Below are 21,258 nucleotides of genomic sequence, written 5' to 3' on the forward strand. Positions count from 1 at the left end.
TGGCATGAGTCTGGAAGACGGGGTGAGGGGTGGGGGAACACATAAAACCCATCATTGGTAATTAAAATTTACAATCAAGACAAAGAAGAGCTGGTGTGGTGACCTTGTAGTTCCAGTCTTGGAGGCTAAGGTAGGATAATCCTGAATTAAAGGCCTAGGCCAAACAGCAAGACCTTGTCCCTCACCTCCTCCCCCACTCTCCGCCCCCCACCCCCAGCCCCATACACAAATTAACATATAAAGAGAAGGCAGGAGGGGAGGCAGAGATCAGTGAATCTTGGATGGTGAGAGAATGCCAGCAATAATGTTGAGGAGAACAATGCCATCAGCTTTTTTCAAAAGAAGTGAGAAAAATTGGCCCAAATCCTGCCTCCCACATCTCCCTTCTAAGACTGACTGGTTCTCTGCCAAATCCTGGGCAATAAAAAAGAGCCCCAGACACTCTGCACAGAGGAGAAACTGCAGCTGCTGAAGAGAGAAATCTGGACAAGATCACCGAGGTAAGAGTGAGACCAAATCGTGTGCAATTTTTAGTCAGGTTTTGCAAAGAAAAATCTTAGGAACTGCAGAGCTCTCCCTCCCTGTTTATTTCTGAGAAGGAAATCATGAAAAACAGCTGCTACTAACTCATAATGCCATTTGCTTTCCTTCCAGTCAGTTTAAAATTTATTAATAAATTGCCTGATTAGACAGTGTCAGCATTTAAATCCCTTCGCAACACGAAGCTTTACCAAGCAAGATGATAACTCGACTTTCTACTTTTATGTTTAGCAATTGCATGCAAGTGACTCTCAGTAAAAGGAAGATCACAGAAAAACAGAATACAGCATTTGTGGGGGAAAATAAAATAAGGTACTGATTACCACCTACTGGACACATTTTAAAAACCTATCTATATGTTGCTATTATTCATCTGAGAGACTCTCTTCTGAAGGCTGCTTTCCTCCTGACAATTGTTCCTCCTTATCCTCTCCTCTACTTCACCTCTCTGTAAATCAGTGGTCCTCAACCTTCCTAATAATGTTGCCACCCTTTAATACAGTTGTGATGATCCCTAACTATAAAATTACTTCGTTGGTACTTCATAAATATAATTTTGCTACTGCTATGAATTGCAATGTAAATATCTGATATGCAGTGTGTCTGGTATACCTCTGTGAAAGGGTCGGTTGACCCCCCCCCTTCCAAAGGGATTACCATCCACAGCTTGAGAAACCGCTCTAGATGCACATATGCCCTTCAGATCGTTTTAGTAAAGAATACAGCATGAAGTGCCCATGCTGTAGTCACACAGGAGCCAGAGACTGCACTGTCTGCCTTCCTGAATTTCTCTTGCTTCATCTGTGCCTGCTTCCTCTCATCCTTGACTGATACTGTGGTCCAACACTGGGCCCAACACCCTGGACAACTGCTTTTCATGTCTGTCTTTCAAATACCTGATGCTCCCCTTGTGGTTTCCTCCCAGATGCACAGTGCTATGTTTCAAACATCTCAGAATCCTCTGATTTCTCAGACTTCGCCACCCCCACAACCTTGTCACAGAGTGAGAGAGTTCCCTTAAACAGTTAAGCATGCCATGCAGATTGCTCTATGGTTCTCTAGCTCCAGTTTCACATTTCCCCCATTCTTCTCTGAGAGGTTCTGCGATTCTCTCATGCAAAGGTGAGTAGTAACTTCTGACTTCCTCAGCCACCTAAATGCTATTTCTTTGGATTCCTGTTAACTTGCAGTATATGCTTCACATTTACAGAGAAAATGATTCCATGGTAAACTTTAACTTTCATGTACAGGTTGAGATAGGGTTGAAAATGAATTTTTTTTAAAAAAAAGGTAAGAATTGAGGACTTTTCTTTGGGTCTGTCAAGGGCTACAGGGAAAGAGCTTTGTGAGCAGCTTATAAGGGAACTGGAGTATCAGTTGTCAAAAGCTACATTCCATCCACAAATCAAGTCATCAAAAGAAAATGCTATAAAGGGGGCAGTGCTTTGAGGAGATAAATATGTGACTGGGAATATTACTGCTGAGGAAGTCTAATAATATGGTGTTTGTTTGGTTTTTAACAACCTCAGTGTGACTTTGCCCAAAATCAATGCATCTTTTATGCAACCATTGACCTTTTTGCAATCACTGTGAGTCTAAGGGTAGGGGGCAGAATTTCCTCTTTGTGCATCAGTTTGCAGAAGAGACAGTTGGACACTACGGGATCAAATGTGACCTCCTTCAGCAGTAGGAAGGAATCACAGTTCTGTGGAACAATGCAAAAAGATGGTTGGTTCAGACTTCAGGAAACTGTGGTAGAGCCTCTTGTCTCATCCATTCCTTACCACTTCTCTGGTGTGGGTGTCTGGGTGCAAATGGAACTTCTTTTTTGTTCGTTCTGTAGTGCTGTGACTCAAACCCAAGGCTTTGGACATCCTGGGTAAACACCCTACCACTGACTCTCTCCAGCCTACTGCAGACACTTGTTGCTTTTCTGTTGGCCCAGAGCCTGCGTTATAATCTGCTGCTGTTTAGCCAGCAAATGTGGCTCCACAGTTATGGCTTGCTTCTCTGGCAGGGACTGGGCCACTCAGGCCTGGCAGAAGTTCTGTTCCCAGAGGCACTGGCTATGTCACTGCTGCCAAATATAGCTTGTAATTAAATCTATACCATTCTATTTATTAATAAGACTCAGGAGTCAGAGGCTGGGGTGAAAAACCTGCTAGCTCAGAGAGGCTGAGTAGCAACTAGCTGACCTTCTCTCTTTGCTGGTGCCTCTGAAAGAGAGCATTCTTCTGCTAGGCCAAAACAAAAGAACCCATGCTAAACTAAGTCCCTCCCTACTACTTCCTGTGCATCTCTTTATCATCTTATAGACACCCTATGACTCTCTGTGATTACTTTCTGCCAACTAGTTGCTAACTTGGCCTCCAGACCCAACGTTGATTTTATTTAATTAACACAAACACAAACCCAAGGTTCACAATGTGACTGAATATCCCACAAAAGGCATATCTAAGGTAACAACTCTTACAGGGCAGGCAGATCTCAAGATGAGAGGAGACCAAAGGGTGTGGGAAGCTTGAGGCACTTTCTCCTTACTGCAGACTCCTGGAACATACCGATTTTGCCATTGGTAGGTTATACCCCTGTGGGATTTTTTTCTTTTTGTTTAAGGGAAGCATGATGTAGGGTAATGGAAAAAAAAAGCCACAGCTTCCAGTGGCAGCTTCAAGTCTGTCATCTAGCTATCATTTATTAACTATGTGGATTTGGATCTTACTCAACATTCCTGAACCTGATTTTGGTCCCTCTGGTGTGAAATGGGAAACAAAACAAAACCATCAACTGAAAAATCACTAAAACCCTACTCAGGAGAAGTTCTGTGACTGGCTACACAAGCTGGAAGTGATCATCAAAGATTATGATTCCCTCTCTGAGCATCTACTGAATGTGAAATTATCTTGGGTTACCCTGTTCTTGCAGTTACCTCTATGACATAAGTGTTACCATATTGATTTGTGAAACCAAGAAAGTGAGATTTGGAAAGACTGTACCTACCCCAAACAGCAAAGTTGGTAAATTTCAGATCAGGGATTAAAATCCAAGGCTAAGTTTCATTGAGAAAAAAAAAAAAGTAAGCATGCTTCTAAACCAACTTTATTGATGTCTCTAAGCCTCTCTGAGGAGGAACACCTTTAATTCAAAATTCCCATAATTTTCAAATATATTAGTGAAAAATATCAGTGGAGAAACAGTAGAGTCTTCCACCTATTTGGGCAAAGCTGCACACACTGTTACCTGAGGGAAAGGTTTCCATCACCTCTTCTCTATTTCTTATGCTATTCCTGTTGCTATGAATAAGATGGATCCACCACAAATTTGGCTGGGTGTTTTACTGTTTACATCTAATTCCTCTTCATTTTCAACACCTCATAAATCAAATGATTACAAAAAAACATTCCTTAGCAGTTTGAGTTCATCTGAGAATGCACTAAAAAAATTATAATTGGAAGACTGTTTTGCTCATTAATTCCCATGGAATCCTAATAGGGACTGGACATTTTTGTGAGGAGTTTAACAGAACTTGGTAGTTGTGTATGGCTACTCTGCTCAGTCTCAACCAGTTTTAGCTTGTTGACTTGTTAATGACAGATATTTAAGAAATGATATTTAAGCAAGTTATATTTTCTTTTGTTCATATACAGGTGTGTGTGTGTGTGTGTGTGTGTGTGTGTGTGTGTGTGTGTGTCAGAAGACAACTCTGTAGGGTCTTTTCTCTCCTTCCACCTACATGTGGGTTCTGGGGATTGAACTCAGGTCCTTGGACTTGCAGAGTAAATGCTTTATTTAACAAGCTGAGATCACTTAACAGCCCTATGCCACCCTTTTGCCTTTTTAAAGAAAGTTTTGGTTTTGTGAGACACAGTCTCATACTGTACCCCAGGCTAGCTTGGAACTCCCGAGACTGGCCTTGAACTCATGGCAATCCTCCAGCCTCAGCCTCTCTCAAGTGCTAGTATTACAAGTATGAGCCACCATGCATGTTTTGTTTTTCTCTTTTCTTTTTTTTCTTTTTCTTTTTCTTTTTTTTTTTTTTGGTTTTTCAAGACAAGGTTTCTCTGTGTAGCTTTGAGCCTTTCCTGGAACTCACTCTGTAGCCCAGGCTGGCCTCGAACTCACAAAGATCCACCTGGCTCTGCCTCCCAAGTTCTGGGATTAAAGGCGTGCGCACTGCCCAGCTTGTTTTGTTTTTCATAAAGGATGATACGTTTTTCATCACTTGTTCTCATGACCAACCAAACAGAACTTCTTCAAACCTGAATTTATTAGTTCAAGATTTTCCCTCCCTGGGGTTGTTACCTTTTATGCATATATTGTATATGACCTGTTCATGTTCACATCAATCATATTCAAAAATACTTTGTAGCCTGGTGTGGTGGAGCATGCATGTAATCAAAGCTCTGGAGAGGCAGAGGCAGGCAGATCTCTATAAGTTCTTCCCAGGTCTGCATAGCAAATTCCAGGCCAGCCAGGCATCCATAATGAGAGCCTGTCTCAAAACAAAAGCAAAGCCACATTTCATCAGATCTCTATATAACATCTTCATATTGGCAAATTATTACTAGTAGTGCTAAGCTTTCATGAACACTAATTCTTTCAGATATTGTTTGAAAGTTTCGGACAGAGAAAGTGGCACCGATGTTCTGACTTAGTGACAGTCCTTAGCTTCCTGCTTTGACTACCATAACACAAAGTCCCCGTTACCGGAATGGATATACAGACTCTTTTTTTTTTTTTTTTTTTTTTTTTATTAAAAAAGGCACATTTTTTTCTTCACTAATCTAAGAGTATGTATTGTGAAAACATCCTAATTTTCATTATGTAGTAGACATTTATATAATAAACCAGATGCTCTTAACTCAATGAATACAAACAGCTTAACTGTTTGGAGAGCGCCATGCCTAGAATGTGACCATCAGGCTGAGCATCTGACTGTTACCCTCTTCATTATATCAAGTGGAAGGCTTTCTCTTCAGTGTCAGACCCATGAGAGCAGACTCAGATACAGATGCCTTAAGGCCATTAGTATTCTGATACAACAGGGGGACATCTTCTCTGTGTTAGCTTTGAGAAGAGAGGTACTTAACAGTCTTTTCTCCTAGTAGTTTTCACACCAAACCCAGTAACTAGGTCAAGAAGACAGGGCCTGCTAAGGGTCCCATGGAGACAGGGATCACAGAGAGCTGCTGCAGCCTGTGAAGCCGGTCCCTCCGGGCAGGTGCACCTCTAAATGGTGTTTCTGTGAACATGTAATGCATCATCACTAGGCTGTGGGATGAAGTAGCCAAGGTGTGAGTTGATGCTTCATTCACTGGCTCCCTCATTATCTATGCGTGGGAAGCCCCTAGACTCTCAACTTTCCCATGTCTGATCATTAGCTAACATTCAGTACACGAAGCTGTTCGTTAGTCTCACCTCTGAGAAGACCAATGTTCAACAGTCTTTTTCGCTTAATGTTTTCACTTCAGCCCAACTTCTAGTAACCAGGACGGAGCCCACTGGGAATCCTATGTAAAAACAATGAAAACAGATGGCTAGGAGGCCGCTGGAGATGCCCAAGAAGGGGGACAAGCAGAAATGAGAGCCAGCCTTACACAATTGAGTCGAGGAAGCCTGGCAGCTGAACGCCAGTGCTAGGAGGGACTCTTGTTTTGGCCTTTGACTGTGCCAGCTGGCATGGGAAGGCATGGTGGTGAATGCCTTGTGAAACACGGGGCTTTGCAGAGTCTCTAACGGCCTGCTCTACAACGTGAGTGTTTTTGTTGCCCTCCAACAAGGACATCACAAACACAAGAGAAAACCCATAAAAGCTACACTGGAAGTGATGATAGCCTTTGTACAAGGGAGACCTTTCCTGTAGCTACTGATACATTTAAATTAACTTTAGAATAAAGGTGATATGAAATAATCTTTTAAGCAGAAGACATCTTGTAGTTTTGTCTTTTGAATGCCACTGTGAAGTTTCATGGTTGTTTTGGCTAAGTCATTTTAGTTGGCTATTCTTTTGAGTCAAATTGCCACAACTGACAAGTTGTTTTGCTTAATTTTTCAAGTGCTGATGTTGGGCTTTATTTACTTATAATTTTTATTTTATTTTATTTTATTCTTGGCTTTTCAAGACAGGGTTTCCTTGGGTAGCCTTGGCTGTCCTGGAACTAGTTCTGTAGACCAGACTGCCTCATACTCACAGAGATCCACCAGCCTCTGCCTCCCATGTGCTGGGATTAAAGGTGTGAGCCACCACCACCCAGCTGTTGGACTTTATTTTTAAAGATGCATTTAGTTTTATTTTATGGTCTGAGTGGTTGTCTGCCTGTGTGTATGTGTACTGTGTCTATGTCTTGTACTGGTGGCGGCCTGAAGAGAGACATTTTATCCCTTGGAACTGGAGCCAAAGATAGTTGTGACATGCCATGTGGCTACTGGGAATCAAACCAAGGTCCTCTTCGAGAGCAACCAGTGCTCTTAACCACTGAGCCACATCTCCTTAATGTTGGTTGTATTTACAATTTTTCTTTTAACTTGGGAGTTATATTAGCTCCTGGGGGGAAATAGATGTCTGTTTAATAGCTAGCTCAGTGTATGAACCAAATGTTTAACTGAAGCTTTTATATTAGGAAACATTTCATACATTAAAAACAAATACATATGTAAATGTAAATTCTGAAGAAAAAAAAAATCCAGTAAAATGTATTTACTACTCAGCATAAAAAAGAATGCACCTGGGACCAGTCAGATGACTTGGCGGGTGAAGGTTCTTGCCACACACGCCTGACAGCCAAGTTCAACCCCTGGAAGTCACGTAGAAAGTTGGATGTGGTGGTTCCAACTTGTAATCCTAGTAGTTCTAGGGCGAGATGGGAAGTACATACAGGAGAGTGTTTGCTTATGCGACACAGAGGTAGACACAGGAAGACCCTGCCCCAGAAACAAGGTAGGAAGAGAGAACTGACTCCCAAAAGTTGTCCTCTGACCTTTATAAGCACACTGTGGCATGCACATGTACACACACACACACACACACACACACACACACACACACACACTTTAAAAATAGTAGCACAACATTTTTTAACAACAATAAAAAATGTTTCTAATACTTTAAAAAGTCCTCCCATGTGATGATCTGAAAAGATCTCTTTCTCCTCTGAGGAAGTGAGTTTCATGTTTATCACTCCCTGTTTACCTTCATGGCTGTGTGAAATTTGATTTTCAAAGTCTATTTTAGGGCGAGGGCAGGTTGTTGCTATGAAGGCTAGACTGGCCCTTGGATTCATGATTCTCCTGTTTGAGCCCCCTCAAGTGCTGGGACTACAGAGACCACCATCTCCAGCTCAGTCTTGAAAAGTCATTCTGACATTATCTGTTCATCTATAACTACAATATGCTTGATTTACACACATATGATACCTCTAATCATTTGTATATAAACATATATACAGAGATAGATAGATAGGTAGATAGACTTCTTTGGTGACTATGCTGACATGGTATTTTACTATCCCATAATAAGAACAAAAGGATACTACCCACCACACAGGAGTACAATTTCTGCAGAAATTCCAGGTGAAGTTCCTTTTCCATTTCATTCATCATATCTGGGTCACATGTCTATGCTTATGTCGACTCTGGAATCTTACGTACTTGTAGTGGCAGCATGGTGGCATTCTTTATTGCTGTGTTGTTGTTTCTTTCGAGACAGGGTCTTATTTTGTAGCCCAGGGTGACCTGGAGCTCACCATGTGGCCCACGCTCACGTCAAACCCATGGCACTCTTCTGCCTGAGACTCTCAAGAGCAGGGGTTGCAGGAATGATCCCTCATATCTGGCTGAGAGCCACTGTTGACAGGTAAAAATGAGATTGCCATGCATGAATGATGTATATTTGAAAAGAGGTTCTTTTTCTCAAAAACAAGATTTATCTCTCAAAATCAACTAATTTATCTGAGAAATTCTAATGATTGCATACACACATGTATGTATATGTGTGGTATGCACACGTGTGTGGGGGTACATGCACACGGAGTCCAGGGGTATCCAGCGCTATCACTCTCTTTGCCTGGTGCCGGAGCCACAAGTCCTAGGGATCCCCCTGCCTCTGTCCCCCAAGGTGCTGGAGTTACAGGCACACACGTGGCCTCATTTGGCCTTTTACATGGCTGCTGGGGATTCAAACTCAGGTCCTCACGTGTCTGCACAACAGGGGTTCTCACCCACTGAGCCATCTCTAGCCTTTTGTTTCTGTTTTGGTTTGGTTTTTTAAGACAGAGTTTCTCTGTGTAGTTTTGGTGACTGTCCTGGAACTTGCTCTGTAGTCCAGGCTGGCCTTGAACTCACAGAGATCCGCCTGCCTCTGCCTTCCGAGTGCTGGGATTAAAGGCGTGTGCCACCACCACCGCCACCACCCCTACTCCACCCCCCTACCCCATCCCACACCCCACCCCCACCCACAGTGCCTTTTGTTTTTTAAAGACTTCATGTCTACACCTAAGAAGGGCAGCTGAAGCCTTTGAAGGCTGCTCCAAGGACTCTGGCATAGCCTCGTAAACACCTCAGCTACCCCCTTTAATATGATCAATTTTCAGTTCTTTAAGGACAGAAAACTTAGTGTTTAATCAAGCATATCAGAAGCTCATCTTCGGTCTAACGGAAGAGAGGATTTTGTCTTTCCTGTCAACTATTTCCTAACATTGGTTCAGATTATTTAAATTTAAAATTTATTTTTAAGTTACTTAATCCTTGTTAACTAAACAACAATTCTTAAGAATTACTTTAATTTTTCTTATCAATTCTGACCAAGAAAACCGTGAGTGTAGAATCCATATATTTTAGAATCCGCTGATGATCTCACTCCCTTAACAACAAAGAAGTTGGCATTTTATTGATTTTCAGCAAATATACAGACTATGGCACAAAATTAAACAGAAGATTATTGGACTCCAGAAGTCTCCTCATTCACCCCTCTAATATTCCATCTCAAAGGTAACCATGATCATGTTTCCCAATGCCATACATGGTCCTCTGTGCATGATCATGCTTCAGTCAATGACAGACCACAACAGTGGTTCCATAAGACTACAGTGCTGATATGGCTCATGAGCCATCTCAGTTTGTGTAACTGCATCATGTAATCATCACACAATGATGCACTTCTCAGAATGTGTCCCCATCATTAAGCAATGCATAACTGTAATTCATGTGCAGTTTTGAACAATGCATTAGGGTGTGTCCTGCTTTTCCCTCAACATCTGTGTTTCTAAGATACAGTTTTGCTGTTTGTTCAGGTTTTAACTTCACATAACTGATTAGAATTCCCCAAAATAAATGCAGCATAGCATATCTGTTGCAAGGCAGATAGACGTGTGTGCTGTTCCCTACTTAGAGATGGATGGCCAGGACCTGTGTACCTTCTGATGAACACTTTTGTGCCTCAGTATTGAATGCATACCTGCCAGTGGAACTTCTGGACCAAAGATGTGCATTTTTTGAGGCTTAGAGGAAAATGCCACGTTGTCTTCCACAGTGGCAGGAGCAACTTAACACTTCTACTAATCATACATAAAAATTCCAGATCTATCCCAAACTTGTCAATGCTTGCGGAGTTTTTTTTCTATCTTTCTCATTTTAATTATTCTGAGACCTTGCCAGGAAACATGCTCTGCCAGTCTGAAGAAATATTGTTTGTTTGGCTTTTTTTCCCCAACCCAGACTTGCATTAAAAACACTTTAGGGAAAAAAAAAATGAAAGTCTCCCCTATAATTGGAGTCTGGGGACTGAGCACTCCTCTGCCATGCCCTAGTTGCAAAGCAATGTTAATAAAGGAAGAAAACATTAGTAAAAGGAGCAAGCTCTCACATTGTACTTGTGTTTCAGAGGGAAAAAAAAGGGTTGATCAAAAGCCCTTTTAAAATGTTCTCCTGCTGTGTGTGGCAGCATGGCGTCTTAACCCCAGCACTTGGGAGGTGGAAACCAGAGGGTTGAAAGTCATGCTGGGCCACACAGATCCTGTCACAACCCCTTGCTCAAATGTTCTGCTGTAGTAGAGTTTTATTTATTTTTTAAGAAGAGGGTCACAGGGCTGCAGGATTTCCATGACAGGGGGCAGCAATAGATGTCCAGAAAGAGTCCCAGCAGAGCCCAGAGTCCTGGAACCAGACCAATGATTCTTTGTGATGAATGCCTACATGTAAAAATGTACAGATTAAGAGAAGGCGTTCACTGCGTGACTCACGGGGTCACACTGCAGCTCCCATAACGAGATTTCCCCTTTCTCTCTGCCCCCTTTCTTCCTGTTTTTTTTTTTTCTCTTAAATTTTATTTTGTTTTATTCAGGGTGGGGAGGGAGATAGGTGGGATCGGGAGGCATGATGTGAAAGACACAAAGAATAAATAAAAAGAAAGCTTTAAAAAAAAAAAAAGAGGTTATCTAATCCCACAGTTTAAAAAACAAGAACAATGAACTTATTATTGTTATTTATTTATTTTTTTTTGGGGGGGGGGTTGAGACAGGGTTTCTCTGTGTAGCTTTGCGCCTTTCCTGGAAATCACTCTGTAGCCCAGGCTGGCCTCGAACTCACAGAGATCCGCCTGACTCTGCCTCCCAATTAAAGGCGTGCGCCAACACTGCCTGGCAAGAACAATGAATTTTTAGACTTTTGAAGGTATTATACATTAGGAAAATTTAATTAGGATATTGTTGAGTCATGACAAGTCAATCATAATCTGTCCCACTAATTTTCTCAGTTAACAATACTGTTGAAGTGATGTACAATTTATTTAATAAGTGATTTGCCTTGTTCACTTTATCACATGTCCTAAACCAAATCACACATGTAACACTGAAGCACCTCAGGCTATGGACTGGCTGTGGAGTGAGTGTATGCGGGTAGCTAGCTTTCTCCCTCACACCCCACGGAGGACAGTTCTTACCTCTTGATGGGCGTCAGAAGCCTGGGGTAACAAGTTCGGGCACTAGGGGAGAGAGATGCTGAGTATTTAAGAATTCGGGCAGCACTTGAAAAGGACCATATGACAGATCACAACTGTCTGTAACTCTAGTCCCAGGGGATCCGATCCCCTCTTCTAGCTTCCACAGGCACTGCGTGCATGTGATGCACATCAATCTCAGGCACTGTGCACGTGTGGTGCACATATAACAGACACAAAATGATAAATCTTTTCTTAAAAGTTCAGGCAAAGCAAATTTTTGAAACTTGCTTTTAATTAATTAGCAAGCACTTTACTAAACAGGAGTTGACTTCCCTTCTTGAAAATACACACATTTATATCAGAATATACATACATATTTGTTTTATTTTGAAACAGTGTCTCTCTGTGTGACCCAGACTGGCCTAGAACTCACTATGTAGCTCATGCTAGCCTTGAATTTGTGGTAATCCTCTTGCCCAAACCTCCTGAGTGCTAGGGTCACAGATGCGAACTAAGCTGCCTGGCTTGAAAACATAGATATGATATATATATGAAAACTTTTTAAATGGAGTTGGTACATTTCCACCAGGACAATTTTGCTATTGTATCTACTGTTTTGAGTGTCCTTCTTTGGGTCTTAAACATTTAATTCTAGAATCTTCTTTTTTCATTTCTATAAACACATGCCTCACCCTTTCCCAAACTTCTCCTGTTGGTCTTTATTGTTTTCTAAGGTTGCCTTTCAATGACGTCTACTGGTGCATAGGGTCTGTTCTAGAAGCTCGTTGGAGCATCCTGCGCACCAAGAATGGAGTTAGGGATACTTTTACTGGCTCTAAACGTAAGCCTATAGTGTCTGGAGAAAAACAAACTTCTTTTTAGTGTTTTGGGTAACTGAGAAATACAGCAGACTCAAACCATCCTGCTCCTTTACGGGAGAATCAATTTAAAAAGACAGTGAACTTTACTTGAGGCTGAGCTCCCAAACCCAACGTGATGCAGTCTGGAAAATCCCATGCTTCCCTTAAAAAATAAACAACAAACAAGCTGATGGAAGTCAGGGCCCTGCCATAAAAGTTATTCTAGCTAGGATCTGGAATCCTGCATGCTGCAGAAACCATCTAAGGCTTTGGAATTTCAGTAGTTTCCGGGCTTACATTAGAAAGTAACTTTTCATCTCCGTTAAGCAATCTCTTTGGACTGTGTTGCTTCCAGCTGCGGATGTTTTCCAACTTGGTGGGCTATCTCTGTGGTAAGTTAGCTAGCTGAGAACTAGAAATAATTTGTCATGAGTGCAGATGATATTTTCTCTTCATGAATAAGCAGTGTGATACCTTTTGAAGTCACTGTTCATTATTCTTGTAAACTATCTTCTTTTTTGAGTCTATGGTATAAACATTTTAGACAGCAAGCCACACCAGTTCTAAAGTGAGCTGAAGTGAAACAAATTGGATTTCCCCTACTTTGGTGAGTTGATGGATTCGAAAGCCATGCCCTTGCTCTGTCTATTAATTTCTCAGCAAAGCCTTGTATACACTGAGATTTCTGTCTGTCCTCGGCTGCCTTCCACCCGACGTTGTGCCAAACTTTCTGTGCCTGAGCTCTAAACACGTGTCTAGGATCTTCCTCTTCTTTCTACATACCTTCTTCCACACAAGGAGGAAACAAGTCAAGGCTACCTTGCCTTCCCCCATGAACAGGGTGAAGAGCAGAGCAGTCTTCCTGGAGACTAGCAATGTGGTCAGTGATTAAATCCCATACGAAAAATGGGAAAAGCACCAAAAACTAAGCAAAAAACCTCCCTGATAGAGTGAACTGTACTTTCCCTCCTATGTTGTTTCTTCTTTGCTATTGTCTTAAATGATAAAGCAATACCAGGAGGATGGGAGCAAAATATTCACAATTGCCCTTTGAGTTGAGTTGAGTTGACCCGAGTTCTGGTCCTGGGTCCAGCAGACTCCAGTTCACTGCCACATGCCTCACCAGTAAAACGAGGTGTTTGGGGCCATCCCTGTAGTCTCAGTAGTGTTCAACAGTGGCAGAGCACTTCTGCAAATATCTGGTGTTAACCTTAAGGTTCTGAGGCTAATGTAAGACATAAATCATCTGCCCCAGAAGCCTACTGTAAACTCTGTTTTTGTTCATACGAATATTTCTTTGTCTTCCAGAACTAACACTATAATCTCCTTTTTTAATGTTCATCAGTTTCACAAGTAATAAATCAATCTATGGGCCAGGCAGTAGTGGCACACATCTTTAATTTCAGCACTTGGGGAGGCAGAGGCAAGTGGATCTCTGTGAGTTCGAGACTAGCCTGGTCTACAGAGCCAGTTCCAGGACAGCCAGGGCTATGTAGAGACACTCTGTCCTGAAAAAACAAAAACAACATCAACAACAATAACAAATCAAGATATGGAGTCCTTCCTCTCCCTCCTCTCCTGCTCAAGATCCTTTGGAAACTTTGGATCTGTGAATTGTTATCTTTAAAAAGTTCTCATCTACTCTATCTTCAACATTGCTCCTTTGGGCACACACTCAACTGTCTCATCTACCCTCCAAATTTCCTACCCTCTTTTCCACATTTCTCATCTGTTTGTGTCTCTGGACATATCTGAACCAATACTTTTACACCTTTCCTGGGTCATGGAATTGCTTCACCTGTGTCGAATCTGATGCTTAGCTGACACAGTGTTAGTTTTAGTGCTATGTTTTTATTTCAAGGTTCCAAATTCCTATTTTCTATTTCTTTGAGAATAGTTGATAAACAGATTAAAACCAGTTATTTCCATGGCTTTCCAGATTGTTCCAACGAATGAGGTCTTTGCTCTCAGCTCCTTTTCTCCGTGGGTTCTCACCGTTGTAAGAACTCTTACTTCGTTTGTGGATTTGGACTGTAGACTATTTATTTGCTCTGAAACTCCTGTGAAATAGCTGGTGGTTTTTAGTCTGGCTAATGTCTTTAAACTCTGTGTTTGCTGTTCCCATTTGGTTTTGGACACTGCTGTACTAAAACTGCTTTACATTTAACTCTCTAGCTCAGCAGTTAGGAAGCGAAGGGTAAGTATGATGACCGAATATACATTCGTGTGGGGCCTGACTTGTTAGGAGAAGATGAATTCTCAAAGGGATGTGCTTGAGACAGGCTTCTTAGCTGTTCTCTCAGTGTTCTGCCTTTCTCTATTTCAGTCCTTCCTCTGCTCCGAGTGCAGCCCATTGAGAGCGCTTGTTCTCGGCACCAACTTGCTGTTAGAAGCACCACCTTAGGCTTGTCCTGGGCCTTTCCCCCCAACCTTGGCCCTTCACGTGACTTTCTAGCTTTTCTCTGGGACATGAAGGACAGTTTTAGAAAAGAACTGAGCTTGCCTGCTTGCCATTGATCTGGACACCACAACCCAGACCGGCCTCTAATTCAAGCTCCTCTGGCTCTGTCTCCCAGAGTTCTGGGATTACTGTTGTGCGCCACCACATGCAGCCTTTGGTTTTCTTTCTTTCTTTCTTTTTTGTTTGTTTGTTTGTTTGTTTTTCAAGACAGGGTTTCTCTGTGTAGCTTTGAGCCTTTCCTGGAACTTGCTTTGTAGACCAGGCTGGTCTCGAACTCAAAGAGATCCACCTGCCTCTGCCTCCCAAGTGCTGGGATTAAAGGCGTGCTCCACCACTGCCCAGCTTGATTTTCTTTCTTTTAAAGATTTGTTTGTTTTTATGTGTATGAATGTTTTGTTTGCATGTATGTATATGTACTATATGCACTCCTGGTGTCCCTGGAGACCAGAGGAGTGTTGGGTGCCCAGGAACTGGAGTTACTGACAGTTGTGTGCCAATGTGTGGGAACTGGGAACTGACCCAGATCCTCTCCAAAGGCAGTTGGTGCTCTTAACCACCGAGCCATCTCCCTAGGCCTGATTATTCCTTTTAACGTTTTAGCTTCAGCATTCTTGTCAGGAAGGTTTCCATGGTAACTATTCACCATTGTACTGGAAACAATTTTGTGACTAATTGCATTTATATTGACCAAACACAAATTTAAACTTAGAAACCATGCTTCTATTAATAAATCAATGATTTTGCTTCTTTGTTTATCCACTAGGATTCACGAAATGTTTATTTTTTCAGAAAAGGAGTCTCTGTCTTGAAATGTTTTGAGAGTTCCGTCTTCTAACTACAGCACATAGATTTCTCTTTACTATGCTGTTAAATCTGCTCTCTATGGAGACCAGATCCCATGATCCTCTGAATCTTCAGTGTGACCTTCATGGGGTCAAATAATACAGATGACATTGATCTAATGCCACATCTCCAAACTTCTAGTTTTGGTTTTCTTAGCAGCAAAACCCTTTGCTGCCTAGAAAAGCATAAGCTCAGAATGGAAGAGGAGGTTTGCTGGGATTCGAGGGCGGTGAGGGAGATCTGGAATGCAGCAGGAACCAGTCACTCCACCCACTTCCTTCAAGTGTTTGCTTGGGCTTTTAGCTTTTGTACCTTGGGTCAATTGCTTACATATCTGTGCTTCATTTTCTTCATCTGTATAAGACAGAGGATAGTACCACCCTGGCAAGACTGCTCTGATGACAAAGTTAACTATGTAAAGCACTTAGCAAAGGACTTGTCACACAATATTTATTCAAGTGTTAATTATATATATTATATATTTAACAACATAAAACACACTTGTCACACGGTCCTCATTCAAGTGTTAATTATATTTATATTGTGTAGATTTTAAAATGTGTTCCTGGTTAGGCATGGAAAAAGACAGAAAATGAATGAAACAAACAAACAAAATCTATATTCATTGGATATTTCGTATTTATTTTGAATGTTTATAGAAGCCATTTATGTATTTATTTAAGTTTTATTTAAATGTAGAAGAAAACACGGCTCTGCCCTTGAGAGTTAAACTAAAGCCAAAGGTCTATTTGTTACACACACCCTTCATGCCATTACACACATTTCTTCTGGCACCGACAGCTTTCTGGAGACAAAAAAAAAAAATGAAGCAAACGCCACTTCAGACTTGCCTGCCTCATCCTGTGTGCAGGAGCTAATAGTGGATGCAAGAGGACCAGGACGGCATCCTTAGGGTGAGCAAGGGGCAGATGCAGGTACAAAAGGGGATTCTAGGAGACAGGAAGCAATGCACACAATGTGAAATGTACTCAGCTCACTTTTAAGATGGGAAATCTAATAGAGACACTGAAAGACCCAAGAAGGGGAAGCAGCACAGTGGGGGAGAGAGAGATTAAAATCTCTACAGAATTAATGCACCCACCACATAGGGAACATCCAAAATATGTAAGGTATAAGGTGGGGTTCGAGAGGGAGGAGAGAAATAAAGAAACGCTCTGAACTGATTACTTTGAATGGTCTAAGATTGCAGAGCATGGGCCAGCCAGCAGGTCAGCTACTTTAAATACTTTAGGAAGAAGTGTTACCCAAGAACAGTCTGAGTTCCGTTAGGCTAAGATATGTAAATCATCATTCCATAGGTCAAAAATAGTGGAGATGCCAGTTTGGTACATTTCTACCCAGAGTTCCATCTGCCCTGCTCTGTAGACCTTTGGAGTTTGATGTCCTATACATCTTCAGCAGGTGATGCCTGCCTTAAGTAGTCCATAGAGATTTTGCAAGCACTGATCCAAACTATGGAATATGTACTAAGTACCTATGACAGATAGTTCCCTGGAAAATGATGATAATGTCAGCACAGCCCTAGATCCCAAGTTAGCAGTCCAAGGAAAGGAGCAGAGAAACAGATCTGGAAGGGTAAAGCAAGTAAGAGATAAAGCAATAAAGTCGCCTTAGTTATGGGCTGTTAAGGAGATAAACACTTGAGTTATGTTTCAAGGGTCAAATTGAAATGCCATCAGGTGTCACTGGCAAGAACAGGTGGGCAAAGGTGTGCAGGTGTGAGAGCAGGTAGGCACCAAAGAAGACAATTCTGTCCTCTGAGAGGTAGAGGGTGTGGAAGAAAGTGATACAGACTGATGGAGCATGTCCTGGCAGGTATGAAAATGAGTGGAGAACACTAGATCCAGAGAAGGAACAGAAAAGCACAACAGAGGGATGGGGCTGGAGAGGCGGCTTTGTGGTTACAAGCACTTGTTGCTCTTCCAGAAGACCCAAGTTCAGTTCCCAGGATCTATGTAAGGCTGCTCACAACTGCCTGTAACTCCAGCTCTTGGAGAACTGATGCCCTCTTCTGGCTTCCTTGGGTACCGGCACACAGATGGTCTGCATGTGTGTGTGGGGGGTGTGTGTGTGTGTGTGTGTGTGTGTGTGTGTGTGTGTGTGTGTGTGTGTGTGTGTGTGTGCGCGCATGTGTACACAAATAAAGATAATTTTAAAAAATACCGAGTACCTCTCACTTTAAAGGCTTTAAAGAAATCTTCCCAGTAGTAACGCCATCCCTGTCTTCTCTAGGTGACTTGTCTTGACTCACTGATTTGTCAGGTTTCTCCACGGAACATTTCCCTTCCTTCGGAGAGGGAAATTTCAGAGCAATGGGAAGAAGGAAGGAGAAAGCACTCCAACTCAAATTAGGAGGCTGCTTTCACTTCAGCCCTCCTACCTATACATCCTGTATTACGATTTCCACTAGAAAGAAGTGAAACCACTATACCCAGAAAAGCAGAGGGTTCGTGTGAGAGGCCACTGTGCATCATTACTGTCCTGAGATGATGTCATACTGGGTTAGAAAACAGCCATGATCCCAGTTTCTTTCCCTGTCTAACAGCTAGGACCATGTGATGGTGTCAATTTGACACAGCCTAGAACCATTCTAGAAAAGAGCCTAAATAAGAGATTGTGTGCAGTGGACCAGACTGGATAGATGTCTGTGGGGAATTGTCATAGTTGGGTTAATGGATATGAAACGATCTAGTCTACTGTGGGTGGGACAATTCCCTAGCAGGGGATCCTGAACAGTATGAGAGGAATTGAGCTGAGTACAAGCAAGCAAACATGTAAGCATTCATTTTTCTTCTCTCGGCTGTGGACGTGATATGAATAGCTGTTTGAAGTTCTTGCCTTGACTTTCCCACAATGATGGACTATATAACCGGGGAATTGTGAGCTGAAGTAAAAACCATTATTTCCCCAAGTTGCTTTTTGTGAGAGTATTTTATCACAGCAACACAATTAAGACTAGGGCGGGCCATTTGGGGGGCCACTGTCTTTTCCTATGGAGTAGCAACAGGTCTTTGAGGTCCAACCACAGACTCATGCATGGTCTTCCCATGATAGAGCAAAGTAGTAAACTGGAACTTGAGGCCTTGGACTTCAGCATCACCCCAGTTCTATCACTGTTCCCCATATCCTCCAAAAAAAGACCTTGATATCGGATCTGGTTTCATTTACTATTATCAATGTAGCCTTTGCCAGACTACTCACCTATAAAAGGGAGATAATCCTATCTAAATAACTGTGAAAAGCCTCCGGCTCCCATATGACGGCCCAAGCACTGGCTGCTATCACCATCAGTCCCCTCACTCAAGAATCTGACCTAAGGGCTAGAGATGGCTCAGTAGTTAAGAATGCATACTGTTCTCAAAGAGCACCTGGGTTTGGCTCCCAGCACCCATATCTGGCAGCAGCTCACAACCACCTGTAAATCTGGTTCCAGGGGATCTGACACCCTCTTCTGGCTTCTAGACACACACACATGCACACACACACACACACACACACACACACACACACACACACACACACGGGGGTGGGGGTGGTGGGGGTGGGGGGGGAGAGAATAAATTCACACAAGCACATACACATTAATACAAAAAAAAGGAAGTATTTTTTTTAACTCTTGCCCTTCAGATATTTCTAGTGTGGCAGCCATAGATTTTTTAAAAAAGGAAAGGCCAGGCCCCAAAGCTCAGTTAGAGTGCTTGCTTAGCATGCACAGAGATCTGGGTTTAAACCCCAGCATCCCGTAACTGGGCATGGTGGCAGACTGCACTTCCGGCACCTGTGAGATAGAGACAGGAGGATTGGAAGTCCAAGGCTGGGTCACTAAGATGGTACAATGGGGAAGGATGCTTGCTGCTAAACCTGGTCACCTGAGTTCGATGCTTGGGGTCCACATAGAGAAGGGAGAACAATGGCTTCTGAGAGTTGTCCTCTGACTCTGCCATGGCACATGAATAAATTAATAAATGTAATTTTATAAAGTCCCCTACACAGTGACTTTGATACCAGTCTTGGGTACATGAATCTTTGTCTAGAAGAGGAGGAAGGAAGGAAGGAAGGGAGGGAGGGAGGGAGGGAGGGAGGGAGGAAGGGAGGGAGGGAGGGAGGGACAGAGGAAGGAAAGAAAGGAGAGAGAAAAGGGAAGAAAGGAAGGAAGGCAGGAAGGCAGGAAGGAAAAGAAATGAAAAGAAAAAGAAAATGACATCCATATTACTTAAAAATTTTCTTTGGTTCCTTCTATAACTGAAATTGAGGCCAAGCTACTTCCTTTGGTGCCTTGAGCTCAACCAAACCTGCCTCCCGCCCTCTCCCGTCTCTAAGCCCATCGTACTATGTTCCTGGTAGCCACTGTGTTTCGGCCAGGCTCCCCCTGTCCTTCAAGCTTGAACCAAGTGCCTTGTCCTGGAGTACGCTTTGCCCCTCCCTTCCACATGCTCTTTGCACCTTTCAGATGGACCTTAGACATTGTGTTGTGATTGAACTTCCTCTGCTTTTGCTTCCTGAGTCAGTGTTCTGGAACATATCTGTGTGAATATTACTCAGTAGCTACCTCCCCGTTGGGGACTAAACTTCAGAAGGCAAAACTCTGATTTGGTTCACTGCTGCAGCCCTGGCACCTAGTCTCGCAACAAAGTACTTGATTTATTATTGTTATTATCATGAGGCAGCCCTCTGTAAACAGACCCAAGCCTATCATCACTGCAATGACCTCAGGAACCCGGGGAAGTTAGGCTTTCCTTGCAATGATTTCCAAATCATTTAATTACTTTCAAAGTTGAATTTCAACTTTTCAGTGTTATCCAGATTTGCCAAGTTAAGTATGCACGTTTAATAAAAAGGCTCTTAAAAACCTTGCATTTTAACAATATTGGTTACAGGAAATCTATCCAAGTCAACAAATTTTCAAAGTAAGATTCTCACTAAGAAAAGAAAGGTCAGCACTCAGATTAACATTCTGACAATACGTCAACATCTTTGATCAGCAAAGGGGGTCACCTGACACTTAAGAGAACATAGGTGTTTCAGGAAAGGGTTTGCTGGTTGACCAGATGTAGATAATACAACAAAGAGAAAAGAAAATTTCACATTGTGTCCCATGGGCTCATGCTGACAGTCCTTAGCCTAAAATGTGAGAATGCAATATTTGTTAAATGTAACTTTCTAAAAGCCCAGGAGGCCACAATACATATATGCACTTTAGAACGGATTACAGTTCGCCCTTTTTTGGTTTGTTTTAAGACTCGGAGCTATGGAGTTCCTCATACTGACATCCAAGGACTCTGTGAAGTGTGTGGGTAGCCTTCATTCAGCTTGTATTGCCCTACTAACATGACCCTGTTTTTTCCCCCCAATACTTTTTGTCCCGAACATTTTTATTGGCCATCAAACTGGTCTTTCCTCTCTTTTCCTTTGGGATTTTACATATTAAGAAAATTATGCTCACAAAACACACTGAATGTTTTGTAATGTTTTAAAAGCTCACTGCTGTCAGCCAGGCATGGTGGTGCACACTTTGATCTCAGCACTTGGAGGCAGAGGTAGATGGGTCTCTGTGAGTTCAAAACCAGTCTAGTCTACATGGAGAATTCCAGGCCATCCAG

At 42.4% G+C, this 21,258-nt stretch overlaps 1 protein-coding gene across 2 annotated transcripts in view; it reads left to right on the forward strand.

Annotated features, from left to right (window-relative positions):
• The first annotated feature begins 415 nt into the window (after positions 1–415).
• The window catches only part of Il33 (interleukin 33), a 35,066-nt gene continuing 14,223 nt past the window's right edge, over positions 416–21,258 (forward strand). Inside the window, exons 1-2 of one of the 2 annotated variants that reach the window (XM_036166655.1) lie at positions 416–500; positions 772–852. The gene's annotated coding sequence lies outside the window, so the exon portion shown is untranslated. The remainder of the gene's footprint in view (positions 501–771; positions 853–21,258) is intronic. The other variant, XM_036166647.1, reaches the window with a different exon arrangement.

This window comes from Onychomys torridus, chromosome 1 (genome assembly GCF_903995425.1).
Source record: "Onychomys torridus chromosome 1, mOncTor1.1, whole genome shotgun sequence".
In the NCBI taxonomy this organism is placed as follows: Eukaryota; Metazoa; Chordata; class Mammalia; order Rodentia; family Cricetidae; genus Onychomys; species Onychomys torridus.